Genomic DNA, 20,058 nt, shown 5'->3' with positions numbered 1-20,058 from the left:
TTTTGTTTCTGAATTGTTTTTGGCTGGAAGTCAAGGCCAGCAGGCTAACAGCAAAGCCGTCTCAAGGGAAGCATGCGTGAGCTAGAAAAATAAGAGTACTTTAATTAAATAATAAAATGCCAGTGTAATACAAAGGTATAGCATGTGTGTGTTTGTCTCTGTGCACCCTGCATTTGCATACCTTTAACTCTCCAGAGAGAGCCCCGTTCTAAAAATACTATCAGTAGCCAAAAGTGTAAGCTTTGTTTCAAGACAATTGAGATTTTATAGATGCTTTCTTTTTAATTTCAGTATCAGTATTAATCATATGTTTAAAACCTTTTTTTTGTTAAGATGTAGAGTTTCTTTTTATAGGTGCATTGGCTTCTTTGGAAAACTCTTGATAAAATTTAATAATCCCCTTTAACATTCAAAGCTTTCTACTGTTTTATTATTCACCCAAACAGAACGTATGTTCTTTTTGTGTTGGAAAGGGAACGCTTGTTCTCTTGAACCCTCTCCCCCTCCCATTTCCTTTCATGAAATGGAAAGAAAAAAAAATCTATTTAAAAATTTTTAAAACAACTGTTTAATATGTCCTGAAAATGTAAGCAAACAGTTTTCGTAATGAAATAGAGCCCCTGAAGGAGGTTTGCTTTTCAGCTCAGTTACGTGTCACTAAAGGTGGGCTTCGGGCGGCTTGGTTTTGCCTGGGTGCATTTGCATTTTTAAAGTTTGCTCCTTTGGCCTGGCCACCAATGCAGTCACAGTCAGCATCTGAGAGACTTGTGAGCGGAGGTGAATGGTGCTTGGTTAGGGGGCTCCGCTGCTCGGCTGCAGAGGACAGTCCCTGGGAGTTTGTTTGGAAAGAATTCTGCAGGAAAGAAATTCACAGTCCTTCCAACGCAACGGAAACATCTTTGGAATGTGAGTGCACATGTTCGGGGTAGATAGCCAGGCGACAAGCCTCTCTCAGTGCCGAGTCTCTGGTGTAAAGCTCCCAATTCCTGCAGAAGAGCCTGTTCCTGTGTATCTGTTTTCTGAGGGTCAAGGCAGAGGTCGTCAGAGTTTTGGGGAGAAGAAAGTTGACAACATCCTTCCTTTTTGCAGATGGTCATGGCAGAGGTCTCTGTTTTTGCTGGGCCTCTTTTTCTGGTCAATGAGAGAATAGGCTTCCTCGCCCCTGTATCCTTTCTTACTAATAGGAATTGGCGTGATTCCTCACAGACACAAAGATTTCCTCTGCTGAGTAAGCGTGAGGCCCCTTAACTTGGGAAAGCATCATCCAGACCGCGTGAGTCGTCTGTGTATGTGCAGGGACACAGACCCTCCCTTGGTGTGTGGGAAATACTTCCCTCGGGTGAGACTGAAGTGAATTTTCTTGGCAAACACAAGGTGAGAAGTGGGAAGGGGCAGAGGGTGGAGTACAGAGGTGGATGGACTGGCATGTGATGGCTGAATTTCGGGGCCATGGGAGGTTCATTTTGAGACATTCGTGTCCAGGGAAACTGTTGTATAAAAGAGGACGCTTTTCTTAACAAGTCTTCATAATGTAGATGTGGAGGGTTAGATGCTTTCTTTCTTATTTCTGCTTCATGGTTGTGAGTCTCGCAAGAACTGACTATCTCTATGCTCAGCCTGGTCTCAGCAGTATTCGTAAACAGTGTGATCACTTAGGGGTAAATAAAAGAGCAGAATTTTGGAAATCCCCTGATTGAGGAAATAGGGGCCGGGGATGAAAAGTGCACAGATTATGAATTTCTGCTCTCGGTGAAATTTGAGAATAGGGCAGACCATAGTGTGTCTTCCAGTGAATGAGTCTCTCTCTGGTGCCGAATTGTTCTTTGAATCCCTGTCTGCCACCCCAGCTATGCAAACCAAAGAAAGGCAGCTTCTCTGTATCACGGGCTTCAGGTCTAAATAGCAGATCACAGCTGAAGTGATCCCCACGGTGTGGCAAGGTGAGCGACCCGCGTGGAGAGGGAGCTTTTGTTTTCTCCTGCCTGCTCCACTATAGAGACACAGGACGCAAAACCTTTAGATGGTATGCCCTAAGGAACTCCAAAAGCTGCTTTGTTGTATTATAACAATATCCTGTGGACGTGTAGGGTGAGCACTGTTACACGTGAACTTGCTTATTCCAGTCCCAGAGGCCTTTTGTTCGGTGTAGGGAAATGCTGGTGGTGAGCAACAGGTAGCAAAATGCTGTCCTGGAGAAATGGATATTGATTCAGAAATGCATCAGGTTAAAGCTTGTGCATGTGCGTGTCCATTATGTTTCCCTGGCGGATTTAACACTAATAGTGATAGACATGTGGCTTTCAAAAAAAGTGGATATCTTAGCCGAAAAACAAAACCGGCGGGTTTTTATTTATTTATTTATTATCAATTAAGTTGTTTTCATTAAAAATAGTAATGGGGTAATATGAATTCATTAATGCATTTCTACATAAAATTATCAGCAATCAACATGGTGACTTTTCAGACTTGAAATTGTATAGAAAAAGTCCCAATAGACAAACCAAAGCGGCTGAAAGGACTTTTTTTTTTTTAAGTCCTCACTAAATATGGCAAAACTAATTTAAATCAAATTGGGGTACGGAAATCACACCCAGGCTTAAAATGTTCTTGCCAAATTACAACCTCATACTACTTTTACTGGCAGAGAAAATAAAATTTATAATGGAAAGTCTGACAGAAATGAAAAAGAGCGGAAATAAAGTTTTTCTCAAGATAGTCCAACTTTAAAATGATAAATAGCCAATAGCTAATATCCTGAATGGGCATCACTTCAGAGGATAAAAGAGAAAAGAGGTCCTTTGCTTTTGGCCTTTTTTTTTTGCTGCTTTGAATAGGATGTTTGGTGATGACAAACTTTTTTTTTTTTATCTCGCTGAGATCTCTGTGAATGAGGTGATGATGTCAACACAAATGATTGTTATTAAGGTAGAAGTTTTCCCCTTAAATGGAAATCCAGCATTGATTATCAGGGCTTGTTTGTCTTCACTTTCTGGGATATGGCCAAGTTTAAAGCAATGGTTTCATTATTAGTATCTCCTGAATGCTAAGGGGAGGGTGTGTGTGTGTGTGTGTGTGTGTGTGTGTGTGTGTGTGTGAGAGAGAGAGAGAGAGAGAGAGAGAGAGAGAGAGAGAGAGAGAGCTGACCCCTATCTGAGACTAATTAAGTTAGAGTCTTATTAGCTGGGCATTTGCTTTTCTTATCCCCCAGGTGATTCTAATGTTAGGTGACTTCCTAGAATGTTCTATAGGAATAGGCTCTATTTTAAAGATTTGTGTCCAAAATCTGGAATTGCCACTGACCTTGAAAAAGCTTTTCGATTTCTTGCCTTAATTTGATTATTTAAGACATGGAAATACATTGCATATGTACTTCATTTAACAGGCAGTGAAAATTACTGCTATGCTGAAAATCAGTAGGTGCCTTGAAATCTTTATACAAAATTCCACAGCTGAACTTCCCGGTCCCCATCTTGTTTTCTCTGGTGAAGTCCAAGGCTCTAACCTCCTGCACATTCTTTATCTCTTTCAAGTAATCAAATAGGACTGCGCTGATCAAGTCATTGATGCGTATATCTGAAAATTGAAAATTGACAGGGTTTAAGAATTAGGCCTAATCTCGAATACCTTTGTTAGGTTTCAATAACTTTGAAGCTCTACAAGAAAGGGGTCTTCTCTATATTTCATTTCATTTCCTCATAAATCGAGTAATTTTTGATGATTGAACTTCAATGTGGAGTTGGTTCTGAAACAAATTACATATTTAAGAATGAATTTTTTCTTCAGTTATTTTTATTTTTGATATGAAAGGAGTTACAAATTACTTAATTCTAAAACTTTTTGGCCCCTTTAATTTTTTTTTTCTTATTTAAAGTCAAGATGGAAAGGATATAAGCAACAAGGCATGGAACCCCTTGTCTCTTTTTATGAAAATGGCCGTGTAGGCCTTGTGGACACAGAAACACGTTTGGTTTCTAATCTGACATCAGGCTTAAATGTTCGTGCATGGCGTGCAGTAACCCGGGCCGGTCCTCGCGTGCTTCCTGGGACCCGTTCCACCGGAACTGCCTTCTGCGCTGTCTGTGCCCTGCTTAGCGCTCTGCTTCCCGGCATAGTGCTTTTCCAACTTGCCGTTAGTTATGTTCGTTGAATTCTGGGTCCCACCTGAATTCTGTGAGCTCCCAGACACAGGGGCCATGTCAGTTTTCTCATGCATTGTGTGGACTCGGGTTTATGTCCCCAGCATTACCCTGAGGCGTCATTTCGAGAGTCCAGTCTGAATAGCAATGCGTCAGAACCACGTTGTAAGCATCATTGTAATGCCTATGGAAACCAGAAAATCACACTTTCTATAAGGAAGTTCTTTGGAAGCCCTTCCTTCTAACGTCTGTGGAAAGGTCTTCAATAGCTTTTTTGGGGGGTGTCATTATGTGTAATATTTGGTTTATATCTTTATGATATCTTTTATGGGATGATACCGAGGTCATGTCACCGAGAGGCACTTGTCCTCATTCCCTTTCAAGGGGCTGAGGACTCGCCTGGGGCCTCACTGTTCCAGGCCTGCAGGGACCCAGTGTTTGCTCTTTCTGGTGGGCGTGTTGTTGGAACCAAAGGTCAGAGTCCAGACTTGTCCTTTTCTAATGTACCGGTGCTGACCGTGGGGCACGATATTTAAAATTACAGCAGCTGGTTTCAGGCATCGCGGCCTGAGCGTGCAGTGTGTGTGCCCTGAGCACTGTGTTTTTGGGCAGCAGCACCTTTGCTTTAGGACATGGCTGTGGGTGTACCCTCTCCCAACGGCCACCCAACCCCACCAAAGGAGATGCAGGAGCCATTCTTTCATCACATTGCTTAACAGATATGTACTGGCCCCCTAGCTATGTGTTAGGTACCAAAGAGAGAGACAAAGGGAGGTTCTTTCCTGCATACCCTCCCTTCGCTCCCACCAGCAGCTTTCTGGATATTAAGGGAGAATCAAACTTCATTTATTTAATTTAAATTTTTTTTAAATCTCATAGTATACAGTGTCAAATACTTGAAAAAGTTGTAAAAACAATAAAATGAAGTGGATGTACTCACCACTTAAACAGTTGTTAATATTTGTTCATTTGCTTCATGTTAGTTTGTATATATCTTTAGTGAATCGTTTTTAAGTGGAAGATCTAATAAGATTTCATCCCTAGATTATTTTTATCATGAATCTCTTAAAATTAAGAACACTTGTGCATCTAACTAAAATACTATTATCACCCCTAACAAAATTAACAATAGTTTTCTGATTTAATGCCCATTAGGTGTTCAGATTTCTTCAATTGTCCAATGAAAATGTATTTAATAGCTTTTTGGGTGGGGGTGGCATTTATGTATAATATTTGGTTTATGTGTCTCTTTATAGTATCTTTTATGCTAGAATAGTTCCTGTAATTAAAAACATGCTATCTCCCTTAAAGAGATTAGATCAGTGTCTTAAAAACATACTATCCGCCTCCCCACTTCTAAGCGGTGTTGGTTTATTTCTTTGTGGTGCTCCTTAATTTGTTTCTCTATCTTGGCTACAGTTTGAAAACTAGGTCCAAATTCTTTCAGGTGAAAGTTAAACCTTTTTAGATTATTTCATAGATGATGCTATGTGCTTCATATTGCATTCTATCCAGGGGCATATAGTGTTGTTATGTTGCTATTGGCGATGCTACTTTTCTTGTTTTGGTTCATCCTCACCTGAGGATATTTTTTTCCATTGTTTTCAGAGAGAAAATGGAAAAGAGGGACTGAGGAGGGAGGGGGAGAGAGAGAGATGTGAGAGAGACACATCGACTGGTTGCCTCCTGAACGCACCCCGATCAGGGTTGGGGAGTGAACCCACAACCCAAGTATGTGCCCATGACTGGGAATCAAACCAGTGACCCTTTGGTGGTGGGCCAACATTCTACCCACTGAGCACACCTGCCAGGGCTGAGGGCTGAGATGCTAATTTTAATTACTTGGTAAAACTTGCAACCTCCCCCACCCCCTTCTCTTCATTGTAAACAAGCCTTTCCCCTTTTGCTTAGCAAGCAGTGTTTGTGTTGATACTTTAGCGCTGAGTAGTTATCCCTGTGCCCCAACAGTCTTTGACCTGATTGCTTTAGCATGCATTAAGGATGCTTGGCTTTTGAACTAATGATTTAAAAAACAAACAAAAAAAAACCAAAAACTCCATCATTCCTTTTGCATTTATAGCTGGCATTCTTCTGTGAGGAACTTTCTTTCATTGTTGATTTTAGCGCTGTTGATTTAAGTGCTTCGTATATATACAAGTATAATGTTAATCCGTGCATTAAATGCGGTCCCTTACCTGGAGTATGCTGGAAGCATTAAAGCCTTCTTCAGACCTCTTAAGGTATATTGATAAGAAAAGCAGTTATGGCTCAGGCTAATGGTAAAAAAGCTTTAATTGCAGGAGGGAGGAAGTCATTATAGGTATGTTTCCTTGAAAATGAAACTAGTATTTTTTTTTTCTTTTGCTGAAATTTGGAATTTTGTGGCAATCTCTGCACCCCTAGCAGTCAGATTAATTTTGCCATAAGCACTGGAGTTTCTGTAGGTTCTCAGAGTGGAGTGGGTGCTGCGATGCTCAGTGAAGTTGCTCTGTCAAGGGTTGTGAGATATTGGTTCCGTCCCTTCCCCAGGCCTCTCACAGCCCAGGCGCGGCTGATGAGCGAATGTCAAAATGAGTGAATTTCTCCAAGTTATCTAGAGCTTACCTGGAGAAGTAATATCAAATGCCAGTATAAACCTTCGAGGTCATTATTATAATTCTCATTTAATAATTAAGAAAATGATGCAAACTGTGCAAGATTTCACCCTCAAGTAAGTTTCAGAGCCAGGCTTTGAACTGTGAAATGACTGCTTTCAAAGCCAGTGCTTTTCAACCTGGGTCTCCTGCTGCCCGCGCCTACGAGGAAGTCTCGGCTCCGAGGTCTATATAGAGCCCATTTGGAAAGTCGCTTTTGGTAGATGCCAGGCTCACATTTCAGGCCTTACCATGGTGCCAGGAACAGAGTAGCTTCTTCACCCAGGCCTGCTCAGGGAGGACTGGAACTCTGAACCCCGTTGGTGCAGGCAGGCATGGAAGAGGGTGGGCTGCACCACTCCTGAATACCCCCTTTCTAAAAAAAATTAAAAAGCTCCTGTCTATATGAATAATCTATTCTGCAGCATCCTCGGAATTAGCATATGCAATTTCATTAAAACCAATGAAGATTTCCTGTGAAAAGGCTGGGGTAGAATATGCCAATTCACATTTCAGCAATAGCATGAACACTTTCTTAAACATATACAGATTATATTTGGGCCTTGTGTTTGTGCAACGCGGGCAGAATAGGGTTTGCTATCACGAATTTGGATTCATCATAGATCAAATTACTCTTCCAAAAATACAAGGACTACTTAGAATGAAATTCTGAAGCAATACCTTTAACAGACACGTAAATGTGACCGAAACTTTTTTCGGTGATGGCATTTTACTCACTTGTGAAATATATGACATGATAACTGTGTGTTAGAAACATAGGCAAGTTTTATGGAGCAGTTCAGGACAGCTAGTGCAGAACAACCATCAAAATCACTTGGAAGTGATTTTTACGAGACACCAAAGAAATGGAGTCCTGGTATCCAAATTGAAATTTCACCAGAATCTTGGGGGTAATTTCTCTTTTCTTATGAAACTATTCAGGGGTTTTAGTAACTACTAACAATTAGGACTGCAATGTATCTTTAAAGTTTTGATGTGTACAGAGAAAGGGGAAAATCAATTAATGACCAAACAATTGAGTTAACACTGAGGTGCACTTGATAAAATTTAATGTTGAAATATACCTGCTTATCATGTGGAAATCTGTGTAGCCCTCTAGCTTTTTGCCATAATAAAGAAAACATATAATTCAGCATCAGCAAAACTTTTCACTATAAAATGGCAGAAATATTTATTCTTTTGCCTATGATTATGCTTCATATAATCCCACATTAAGAAAATGTCTCCTGAAACTCTTAAAGCTGAAACCCAAAGTTAAAATTATTGGAGCACTGCAAGATATCAACAAACCCCTTTTTTTTAGAAATAAATACCTTAGAAAAGACCAGTAATCGAGTCCGCTGCTGTGCCTGATAGTAATAGGTAACTGCTTAACTGCTTGGAATAGAAGAAGCCCATCCCCTGAAGGTGTGTGTGTGTGTGTGTGTGTGTGTGTGTGTGTGTGTGTGTGTGTGTGTGTTGGATATTTATGTTGGTCTCCTCCCATATGCCTTCACTCACAGACAGACTAAACTGCACGTCCTAAAGCATGGGCCTTTGATGTCATTGTGTTATTATCTAATAGAAGTAGTTTCTTGGGAGAAGAAATCCAGCAAGAATACATAGCTGCATTTGCTTTAGCATTTCTAACCCACTTTTTTTTTTTCTATAATGGTACTTATTTTTGTCTGACATTTTTGTACTTAATAAAGTAGTAAGTCAAATTTTGGTGGGGTAGCATCTTTAACCTGGCACATCCACAGATTTTGTTGAATAGAATATATCATCACTGTTATATTTTTGTGGTACTTAATGAAATCTGTGTATCTATCCCTGGATTCCATTAGCCTCTCCTTTTAAAAGACATTTTGCAGTGAACGCTTTCTGTGATGTTTAAAAAATAACCAAGTATATCTTATTTTCAACCCACCTCAAAGCCACGGTTATATGAGTGTGGGACAGTGACAATTCAATGATAAGAAAGTAATTAAGGAAGAACATCACTGAGGTTTTCAAGCGGTGACCATCCTCTAGAGCTCTAGGTGTGGGGTCTCTGTGTGTCGGGTTTGACCGTGAATGCAAGCAGAATAATCCGAGCTCATTTGCACCGTGATAATGAACAGCAGGGCACTGAATCTTTTCCGTTTTATTGGAATTGTATACAGTAAGTTATTAAATTTCATCTCTGTAATACACCTGCAGTAAAGTAACAAAACATTGCTGCACTTAAGGAACATGTGTGTGTGGTACAATACCCTCCCCCATTATTTCAGCGCCCCCCCCCCCAACAGCTGCTTACAGATTTCAAGATCCATTGTATATATTCCCTTGAGCCCATCTCTAATAATCGAGACACATCTGCCATTGCAGTATTATAGGCATATGTAGTTTTATTGAAAACTATACCTGTAAAAAAATTAAATAACTCCTACCTCAATTAAATTGGCAAGGTACCTTTTGCAAAGATTATATTGCAGATCTCCTGAGACTCATGAGTTCATTTTATTCTTATATTACAAATCACTAAATATGTTATTTTTATTTAGCCAAGTAGCTAGCTTTTCTCATACTTTGATGATAAGTCACTTTTATCTATTCTCACTTTTGTTTTCCTTTTACCCTTATCTTTACATTAAAAAAAAAAAAACCATGCAGGGTTTATGACGGAAACATTGAGAGTCTGGCTACAATGAACACTGGATAAAGTCAAGAGAAAGGACCCTAGAATGTAGTTTCAATTTTTAAGTGATTATTATTATTTTTAAATGTTTTCATTGATTTTTTTTAGATAAAGAGGAAGGGAGAGAGATAGAGATATAGAAACATCGATGAGAGAGAAACATCATCGATCAGCTGCCTCCTGCATGCCCCCCACAGGGGATCTAGCCTGCAATGCAGGCATGTGCCCTGACTAGGAATCGAACTGGTGACCTCTTTTGTTCCTGAATTGACACTCAGTGGCTGAGCTACACTGGCCTAGACATAAAGGTTACAAAATCAGGACCAAAATCTTAACTCATTTTGTGCTTTGGTAGAGATTTTTACAGCTTCTTTGAGATCTATTGGACCTTCATAGTGGCAGAATGGGAAATAATACGAAGAGGGAATGAGTTAGTAGATCATACAAGCATGTATAGGTGGATTCCTATTGGATTAAATCCCTTACCTTAACATTTATATTTTGTTGGATATTGGGTTAAGTATGAATATCTATAGAATAATTTTATCTAAACAGGTTAATAGTAAATATTTGGTGAGATAAAAATATGTCTGGGTATAACTATTTTCAGTTAAGATATGTAGGGGGTCTATATAGTTATTCGTAGTGAATTAATTATGCCACTAGTACAGTAATTTAGCTTAGTAGAAAAGTTTATAAATTTTCTTCATATTACCGTAGAAAAACCCCAAGACAAGATGCCCACTATATTAATAGAAAGATAACTACATATCTTTTCTGCAGAATATGAAGGTTACCCCTTACATAGTTTCTTACAAAGGAAGAATGTTTCCTGCTATTCACAAGGACTGTATGAATGGATTGAGGGAAACATGGATGGATCCCTATCCCCAAAGTTAGTGTAGACTCAGGAAATATGTACTTAGGTGACAGTCAAAAGGTATATGATTTCACAGAACGAAGTCACAGATAAATATCTAGTGATAATTGCTGGAGAGAAGGTAGAACATCAAGTAGCGTTGTTGATCACCAGTCAGGATTAAAAACAGTTGCATGTTCAAATGATGTAATCAGCTATGACATTTTCTGCCTCTCTTATGGTTCACAAGAATTCAAAGTTTAATGGGGATAAAAGGCTGAATCCTAGATAGGTCATTGCTTTCACCTAAGATGCAAAACCCCAAGAGAATTAGATTTCTGGATCTTAGATTTCAACTTTATAAACTTCTTGTCAATGGGAAAATACATTCTAAATTCTAAACAAACCTTTTGAGCAAAACTCTTGCAGAAGTTGGGGAATACCACTTAATTTATGCCACCCCACTCCTTTGAAGCCCTCTCTACTGAGCGTTCTCCCCTTGGATGTGAGTCATTCCTGTGGAAGTATCTGTTACCAACACTTTTGAACTGTGAAGTCTGTTTGTCACACTGAGCTCTGCAATTCAGAACTGTTGTGGGTAGAGTGACTGGTACGATACTACATCAGCGGTGGTTAAAGTTCTACTGTGGACAGTGACATGTGGCAAAGAAGAACGTCATCAGCTGCTACTACGAACCATTGTCCCTTAAGGAGTCCTTCTGCATCTCTGCCATTTTACTCTCTCAACCAAAGAGAAGTCACTAATACGGACCTATTCCTCTCAATACTTCTCCCACTTAGCTCCCAAATACGATTTGCTTGAATTTGTTTTCATAGTGCAAGATGTGGGTGCCATTTTGTCGATGGAAGAAATATTTACTTTTGGGGTGTTTCATGTGGGAGAAGTGATTATTCTTTGATTTTTATGAGAACTTTGTTCTGTATTCTCTTTTGCAAATAACACATATACCCTATGATTTGTGGACTCCAGACTCTCTCCATTCCATACTTCATTACATAGCTTCATCTCATTACATCTGAGGTAACTGTACTCTCCTCTAAAACTTTATAGTGTGCCTTCAGAAGCTCACAGAGCCAAGAGGGGAAGCTCCATCCAATATGTCTCTCTTAATTCTCTGGTACAATATTTATACATATTGCTGTAGCAATAGAAGGCAGACATAGTAAATCAGCTCTGTAGAACCTTAATGAGAAATCAGAACATTCCAGAACATTTAACAATAATATATTCCTCTACACCTTCATTTGCGTATTCGGTAAATAGTTATTATGAAATAGCACGCTGTTCCCAACTTTTAAAATCATGATATCGCTATGTTGGTACAGGGCTTGAGCTAATAGTATAGTTACCTAATTTGAGACTCTAACCCATAACTTTCAGATTTATATTTTTACATCTATAGGGTGTCCCCAAAATGTATACACACTTTGAATAATTATTAATTCCAATGGGTTAAATCTGAAAAAAAAAAAAAAAGAAACAACAATTGAGCTATCAGTTGTAAAGTGTGTATACATTTTTGGGGGACACCCTAACTTTTGATGTATTTATTAAGGGGTAGAGTAAAATCTGGCAATTACCAATGGGGTAATTCTTCTAAGGTATTGTGCTTTTAACCTTGAATTTTATTGATTGAACTTTTTCTCTGGATTAGTTCCTTCACCTATGTCCCTTGGCTTAGTGACTGACTCCAAACATCATCTGAGACTGTTCTGTCTCTCTCACCCCATTTAATCAATTCTGCTTTCTATACCAGTAAGTCTGCCCATCCCCCACACTCCCAGTCACTACCATTGCTTTTCTACCCCTCTACCTCCCTCCACCCACCTTCTCTCTCACAGTGGGCCACAGGATGATTATCTTGACAAAATCCTGGTTATGGCCTTGCTTAGCATCCCTCCATGTACAGGCTCTTGATAGCCGGGTCCTTGTCATGGCTGCCGGCCTTGTCCTTCAGACGCATCGTTCACTTCTCCTGTCCCAGCTGTACCGAGCTGCTTCAAGTTCCCTTAGGGCTCTTCCATGGTTCTCTCAGTTTTTACAAAAACCCTTCCATGGACCTGCAGTACCTTCACCCTGCCTCTCCTTCTCCGCCCCATGCATTCCTTTTGCCAGGTAACTCACACTCATCATCCAAGGTTCAGCTCGTGCACTGTTTCCTCCAGGCCCCGTTGATGTCATGACCAGGCCAGAACAACGTGGCTCTCTTCTGTGCACAGGTGGCCTGTGGTGCACTTTTCTATCCTAACAATTGTCACACGCTCTCCAGCCAGGAAAGGCCACGGGCTATGGTGTCATCTCATGCCTAACAGGGGTAGCTCAGTGAGGTTTGCTTAAGGGTCAGTGGATGGATGAGTAAATGAATGAATGAGTCAACAACAGTAACCAAGTATATAACGTGTGAGCAAATAACTTACATGTTAGCCCTTTTATACAAATTCCTTAAATTAATTATGCCAGTGACCCAGAACGGTAGGAACTATTCTTAATCCCCATTTATTGATAACGAAACAGAGACTTAGAGCAATTTTGTCACTATTAATATAGTAAGTAGCAAAAATGGAACTAGGGCTCCAGGTTTATCATTCTATCTATCGCTCCTTTAACTCTGGATAAAGTCGGTGGACCTTTTGTCATAGCAAGTAGCCTACCGTCTTCTCATAGATGGTTCCAGCTCTCCTCTCTCTGTTCACTTAGGGATCATCACACTATTGACCTCTTCCTGTCAGGAAGAAAGAGTGCGCCTCTGAAGAGGAAATGATGAACCCAGCAATCTGTACACCGACAGCACTGTCACTTGAGAGCCCCACAAAGAGGATATTTTCAATGTTTCCCATAAGAAACTACAAATCACATCCAATATGGTGCCATGTCCTGTTGTCTGTTACCTGTCAGTGGTGGTAACTCTCTGCTCCACTGGTTTGAAAGGACCGTGGTTATGGTGAAAGGGACTGTAGCGCACTGAGAAGGAAAAGGCATTGCAGCTCAGGCTGAAGTGTAATACCAGCTGCATCTTGTCCTCCAGGTTGCGTCCTCCTCTACAGTTCCTGGCGCATCCTTCTTGGCAGAGGGTGGGTAGAAAGAGGAAGAAGTGGATGGGTTGATTAGATCCTGGTTTACTTCATGTTTCCCCAACATTATTCTTTTTCTTCTAACCTGGAGGTAGGACATGGGAAACAATTCATAATGATAATGAGCTTAGCTTTGGTTTATAACCTTGACATCCCTAAGTTTAGAATGTTAGAGTAAGAAAGGACCTGAAGGACACCTGGTGCCCAATGCCATTTTGTACAAATGGGAAGCGACAGCTCAGAGATGTTAAGAGACTTGTCAGTGTCACCCAACAGACCTCACTCACATGGGCTCACAAAGAGCAGTTCAGATTCCAGTAGCTTGTAACTCTGACCTTTTTCCTAGATGTCTTTGTAGCCTCTTAACTCCCAAGAGCATAGGGCCACCCCAGACTATGAAGTAATAGCCAGAAGCAGCTGGAAATGCATCCCGAAGAAATTTCTAACCGAGGGTCCCTTTGTTCAGCTACCACTGAATTTCATTGTCACGGCGCCAGAGGGTATCGTTTGCTTGTAAATACTGAGTTTTTGAAATGTCACTGTAACACTGGAAAAATGTTGTCTCAAAAGGTTGCCAAAGTGACAGAATCCCGACATTGTAAATACCAGCCAACACAAGTGCTCATAAATGACAGGAATAAAATATACTTGACTAAATCCATAATAATCACTGATAACACTGTTTACCCTCAGTGACCAGGAGCTGTGAACTTGGATAAAAAGCACATGTGTGCAGATATCATTAATGTGTCTGAGCCTCTAGCCATTCCAGAATATTTTGATGGAAAAGCTTCCTAAATATGTAGAAGCTTGACAATAACGGAGAAGCAAGTGTGGGGGGTGGCGTCAGCAGCCCCAGTGGAACTGGAGCGAGCCTGACGCCCCAGCGCCCAGGCGCTGATACAGCCTCCATGGTCAGGACCACACTGTGAGCCAGGCCGCGCGGGGCACTCAGTTCTCTACTTTCGATGGACATGATTTCTAGAAGGTCCATTCGCCACAAGCAAGAGATCACTCACATACCACATTCTCGAGAGAAAGAAAATATAGACTGAACTCAGAGCTACAAAGGAAAGGATCTCATGAGAACCTGAGCTAGACTTTCACTTAAGAGGGATGGCCAGGCAGTCCCAGCTCCCTCCAGTCCTACTATTTCCATAGCCAGGCTTTCTTACTAATAACTCCCTGCTCTGTGGAAATGGTTGCCTCCTTCCCTTTTCTGTCCCAGCATAAAAATGGTGCCTGGGTCCCAGGGGTTCTAAGAGGAGCCGTATAAGGTGACAAGTCAGTCTCTTAGCCTCTCTCACTGCCCCCAAGCACCTCTCATTTCCTTGCCCTACCTCCCCCCAGAATGCTCAAGGGACAGAATGCATGACAGAGGGCTGGACCCGCCCAGTGTTTGGACTGGTGAAAGCAGGAACTGGGTGACAGAGCAGTCCCAGGAGCGTCCCCATCACTGCTCTGAAGCTGTGTTTGTGGAGGAATCAGGCTGCCTGGAGTGACCTTCTTGATTGTCATATGTGTGCAAAATTATTTTCCCCTGACATACTCCTGTATTTTGTGTTTTATTCCCCCCCCCCTCTCTCTAGCATTGCTTTCTTAACTAAAAATAAAAGGTTGCATTCAATATCAGGAAATACCGCTGATGAGGTTTGAGGAAACTATAGAATTACACATTCCAAATTGACACTGTACCAAGAAGTTATGTCAGTCAGATTTCTTGGATTTTTATGCTTAGGAAGAATTCATAAGAAGGAAACAGCTTTCAGCAGAAGGTGTCCATTTTAGTATTAGCAGGAACAGAGGTGAGGAGTTTGAAATGATCAGAGTGCCCCGGCTGTGTGATGTTGGTATCCAAGAATAGCGTCTACATGGATGATAATGCAGCCTTAAGAGTTTGGGTGGAGGAGGAAATAGGAGTGTCCCAAGCCCTTAGGAACTCAACCGTTGGCCTGGACTCTGGTGACATGGTCATTCAACCCTGCCACAGGGATTCCCTGGATGGAACCCAGTGTGCTTCCTGAGATACTTGGCAGCTGGCTGGAGGCAGGGCCTGCTGTGCTAGCTTGACTGATGAGGTATAAGTGTCGGTTTTGGAGAGTCAGTGGCTGTTCTGGGCTCTGTCCTGGCACTGCTCCTGCACGCTGGTCATAAACGCAGGCAGGGATTGAATTGCTTCTTACATTTCTCTCAAAGAAAGACAGCGTTGTCTTCCAGGGATGAGCTGGAAGGCAGTGTCCATGTGGACATTCTGCAGTGTGGGCAGCCTGTAGTGAGGGCCCAGTTGCCTACTCTCTGGGCTGTGAGGACTGGGGGTGCCTCCAAGGCTCCGAGAGCTGGAGCGGAGATGAAAAACCTTGAATTTTACTTTTTCTTTGACTTGCAAAAGGCAAAGGACACACCCTCAAGATCTAGTCTTTCCACTCTTCAGCCATCTTTTAAAAATTCCTTTATATATAAAAGCCTTTGGTGATTACTTTAGGCATGGCAGGCATGCCAGACTCTTGTTTGGAATAGCTGAAGCGGAATTGAATAAAAGTGGTCAGGCCTCCTGGTGACTGAGGAAGATCTCGCTACATTAGGGTCAATTTCATTGAGGCTGTATTTTGTTAAAATTCATCTTATTTAAAACAGATTTCTGCTGTTTCGACTTCTACCTGCAGGTGGACAGCCACAATTTCGACTCTTGGTCCACTTTGGTTATCTCCTCTTGTTATTCTTCTGGATACCTAGGCTTCCAGCCAGCTGCTCTTTTAGAAACCAATGAGAAGTAAAAGATATGGAGGGGGAGGGAAGGAGGCAGAGAAATATTTTTACTATCAGTGGATAAAAATACCTATTGGGCTCATAAGGTAGCTCCTTAGTAAATTTTATCATTTAATTATTAGTTTAGAGGGGATATCTTTGAGCTTAAGAGTTAGCTAATTAAAGAAATCAGTGCAAGATTTGAGGAAACTCACTTTTTCCCTCTCCAGATCCCCTGACTTTTTATCCTTCAGCTTCACTTCTAGATTCATCCCCCAACCCCACCCTCACCCTCAATATTTATGTACTTGTTAAATCTCCAAACTTCAGCCTCCAAGGATCTAGCCCCAAATTGCCCCCCTGGTGGTAAGATGGAGGATGGGGAAAGGCTGGGTGGATCATTTTTGCCTCTTCTTTTCTGATACATATTTTTAGTTACCTATAATATTAATATAATTCAGTCTCAGTGCGAACCAGCTCTGAAGAAATTAGATTACCACTGTTTATTTTTGTGTTATTATGCTATAGGGATTTCTTTCCCTATTCTTGCTTTCCAGTTTTCTTTGGTCTGATTTTTGTGGTATATACTGTATTGACCAGAGCTGCTTTTGTAACAGTACTAATATCACCGGGGTGAGCAAGCCATGCACCTCTCTCTCTCTCTCTCTCTCTCTCTCTCTCTCTCTCTCTCTCTGAGAGCAGGATAGTTGAAGACTGCACATGCTGTCACTTCATGTGCTGGTGTGAGCAGGGCTGGGAAGGGCTGTGATTTTATAGGCAAGCTGATTAGCCAAGCTCTTGTCACCTCCATCGTTGCTCATTGGCCTACCAAGTGTGAGCATGTCATCTAATTGACAGCTGTCTGTTGTCAGAGGGCCATCTTTTCCCCTTTTCAGTTTGACTGAACACCACAGAGACATCTGCAGAGCTCTCTGCAGCTCTGACAGGGTTGTCCTGTCTGCCAGCCCTCAGACTCAGAAGGCAGTGTAATTGAAGAGCTCAAAAGGATGTTAACCTATTGACCATTTTGGTTTGGTTTATTTTGTCCAAAAAAAAAAAAAGTTGCCTTTGAAGTGACTATAAGTCTGCCTAGGCAGAGAAGACATGAGATCCAGTGTCCTGATGAATGGGGCTGGTAGAGTGTAAAATGTCTCGGTAGTAATTGGCTATGGGCTTCAGTTGATGTGAATGTATGGAATTAGGATGCAAGTTCATTTTCAAGGTAGATTTGGTATTTCATGGTGAGGTTAGACAGAAGCAGGGGCATATGAATCCTAGGAACATAGCATTCTTTGAAGGTCACATTTGGCTTATGTAACTAGAACAGTGCCTGGGATGTGTGTGATTTTAGATGAGGTGTTGCTTTTTTCCTTCTCAGCCTAACTGGACACTACCCAATTTGGGACAGATTCTAGAATCTTCCTGAAACCATAACCTATGTATTTCATGGCTAACCCTACAGAAGCGTAACTGCCTCTCTGAGACATTTCCTATGACTTAGAGATATCAAGCTGGACTTTTGTGATAGGGAAACCATTTAAATTATCATACAGATTGCAGCATGGGAGTTTGAACTTTTAAATCTTTGTCTTGTCTCGGTGTCTTCCAATGAAGTGCTATCATTTGAACATCTAGCAGGGCCGGTACAGTGTGTAGACATGCAGGGCTTGATTTGGATTGAGTCACACCAGGTATGCATTTGGAAATGATTTAGTTCAAATGATCAATTTAGTTTAATCTTAAGTTAACAAGAGGAAAATATTTCATTGCGTTCATTTTTGAAATTTATTTAGAAAGAGATAGTGTACGAAAATATTGAATGCATTGCTTTCACTTTCTTTGCTTTCTATATTTCATATTTATTATTTGCAACTTAACAAGTCTTTGTCTCTGAACCTGGGTGAGAAGAGGAGATCTGAGAAACCTTGAGTAATTTGTTTTAAACTCTCTAAACTCTATTTGGGGGCTAGTATTAGAGAAAGGAGCATCATTAAACTAGTTGTGGAAAATTCAGACAAGTAGACAAGAAAGATTGCTGTTCAGAGTTGTCCTTTATCATCAAGATAGGAATAATTGAGCATATTGTTTACAATATAGCAGGTTCTAGACTGGGGTTGGATAAATGAGAGTTCTTATCATGCATCCATCCCCAAGTAGCACCTTTTTAAAGGCTCATTTTGTACTTCTGCAAAATGAAGCGTTGGCCTAATGGTTTATAAGATCCCTTCTAGCTCCTGTGTCTGCTACTGTCAGAACAGGGCATGTTAGCCTTTAGATATTTCAGAAATAGTTGACACATGTCCAAAATAACACATATAAAGCAGAAACTCTGCCCTTGAAAAGAAGAAATACAGAAAGCATTCAAGAGATACTAGTATACAGTTAGCCTTCATTAACTAGTTTCTTCTTACTTTCTGTTTAGTATCAGTGATAAATGGTTTCCATTTTTAAAAAGTTTAATAGAGGTGAGGAGGGTGGAGAGAGGGGGTTGAGTCAAGTGGGATTCATGACCCACCTGTAGAGTTACCATTCCTCTTAAATGATGGTTTTGTCCAAGACACTGGGAATGCTGTGTCAAAGCCCCTGCTGCAATATTCAGTTGATGCTAAGGCAACATTTTTTTTTTGCATGTTAACATCTCAGAAATTTATGGTATGCCAATTTAACTGGAAATATTTTTACTTCCTTGGTGGTAAATAGTGATGTGTCTTACATTCAGTGGCATCTTATATTTGATGAAATGCACTTCTTAGAGGGAAAGCAAGATTTTTTTTAAACTAAAAAAATCTAAGTGACTTCTTTACTCATTGCCTTAGGAAGGCAATTCATGTATGAAGCTCACCTTCCCAGAACTCTGCCCATTTGAAGAAGGAGGGAAATATATGTTAATAGATATATAGAAGGAATATTCTGAAATGAACTTAGCAACTTCTACTCCTTGGCTTTTATAGCATCTTTCTTTCTAGAATTACTTCAGTTACTGTCAGTCAGAAAGTCCAGCTATCTTCTGCAAAAGGAGGTCAAAGTCTTTGCCAGTTTCCAAGCTGGAACTCTTCCTACCTAGTCCAACACTACCCAAAGTGTTCATCGGTCACTTAAACTTTCTCTTTTTTTTTTCCACATCCTTTTAGGGTTTGTTGATCTTCTAATCCATTCCCTCATTTCACAAATGAGTAGGCAGGTACAGTAAGTCACTTTCCAAGGGCTCCTTAGATGAGACCTGGTGGCATTCTTGTCACTGTGCTTCATACAGTGTAAGGAAAATGGATTTGGCCACAAACAAGTATTCTTTATGCCTTTTGTTTGGATTTCATAGTGTTATACTTGTATTTATATGAGTGAATATGGTTGGGTTTCTTTGGTTTGTGTTTCTGAATGCCACACTTACTTTTCTGCCTTCTACACTTTTAAATTCATAGGTAATTTAACAAGAGACAGAAACCAAACTTGTCATATACAGTTTCATATGTACCACATTTTATGTTAGAATAATAGCATTTGGCCACTCTGTAGTGAGCTCTGTTTGTTGAGCATGCCAGAGCAGGAGCTCAGAGGTTGCAGCACTGGGTGTTGCTTACTTACCTCGAAGTTCTTTGCATTCGAATACGATTAGAACACATTGCATGTTACTATCATACACATCCACTTATTAAATATGAATGAAAATATTTTTAACCATTATTTCCTAGGACACTTCACCCCATTTGCTTCAGAACTGGTGGGATGAGAAAATAGTTAAATTATTTTTGCGAATTTTCACTTTTAAAAAATAGAGATATATTTTGTTTCAAATACCTCATTGAAAAAGATGTGAGTAGTAATATCTTAATATTTTTAATTTTAAAGATTCTTTTAACTTTAAAATTTTATTTTTCCAGCTTTATTGATATATGATTAACAAGTTAAATTGTA

The 20,058-nt window shown here is 40.5% G+C and overlaps 1 protein-coding gene across 20 annotated transcripts in view; it reads left to right on the top strand.

Annotated features, from left to right (window-relative positions):
• Positions 1 to 20,058, top strand: part of TCF4 (transcription factor 4) — a 340,184-nt gene that overhangs the window by 175,352 nt on the left and 144,774 nt on the right. Inside the window, exon 1 of one of the 20 annotated variants that reach the window (XM_079784807.1) lies at positions 773 to 906. The exons of 17 other annotated variants lie outside the window; for them this stretch is intronic. The gene's annotated coding sequence lies outside the window, so the exon portion shown is untranslated. Of the gene's footprint in view, positions 1 to 772; positions 907 to 1,116; positions 1,375 to 20,058 lie in introns of those variants that run through there. 2 more of the 20 variants (XM_079784806.1, XM_079784809.1) reach the window with 2 other exon arrangements.

The sequence above is a fragment of the Cnephaeus nilssonii genome (genome assembly GCF_951640355.1).
Source record: "Cnephaeus nilssonii genome assembly, chromosome: 11".
Taxonomy (NCBI): domain Eukaryota; kingdom Metazoa; phylum Chordata; class Mammalia; order Chiroptera; family Vespertilionidae; genus Cnephaeus; species Cnephaeus nilssonii.
Note: the sequence above shows the minus strand (reverse complement) of the source record. Positions and strands in the feature narration are given on the sequence as shown.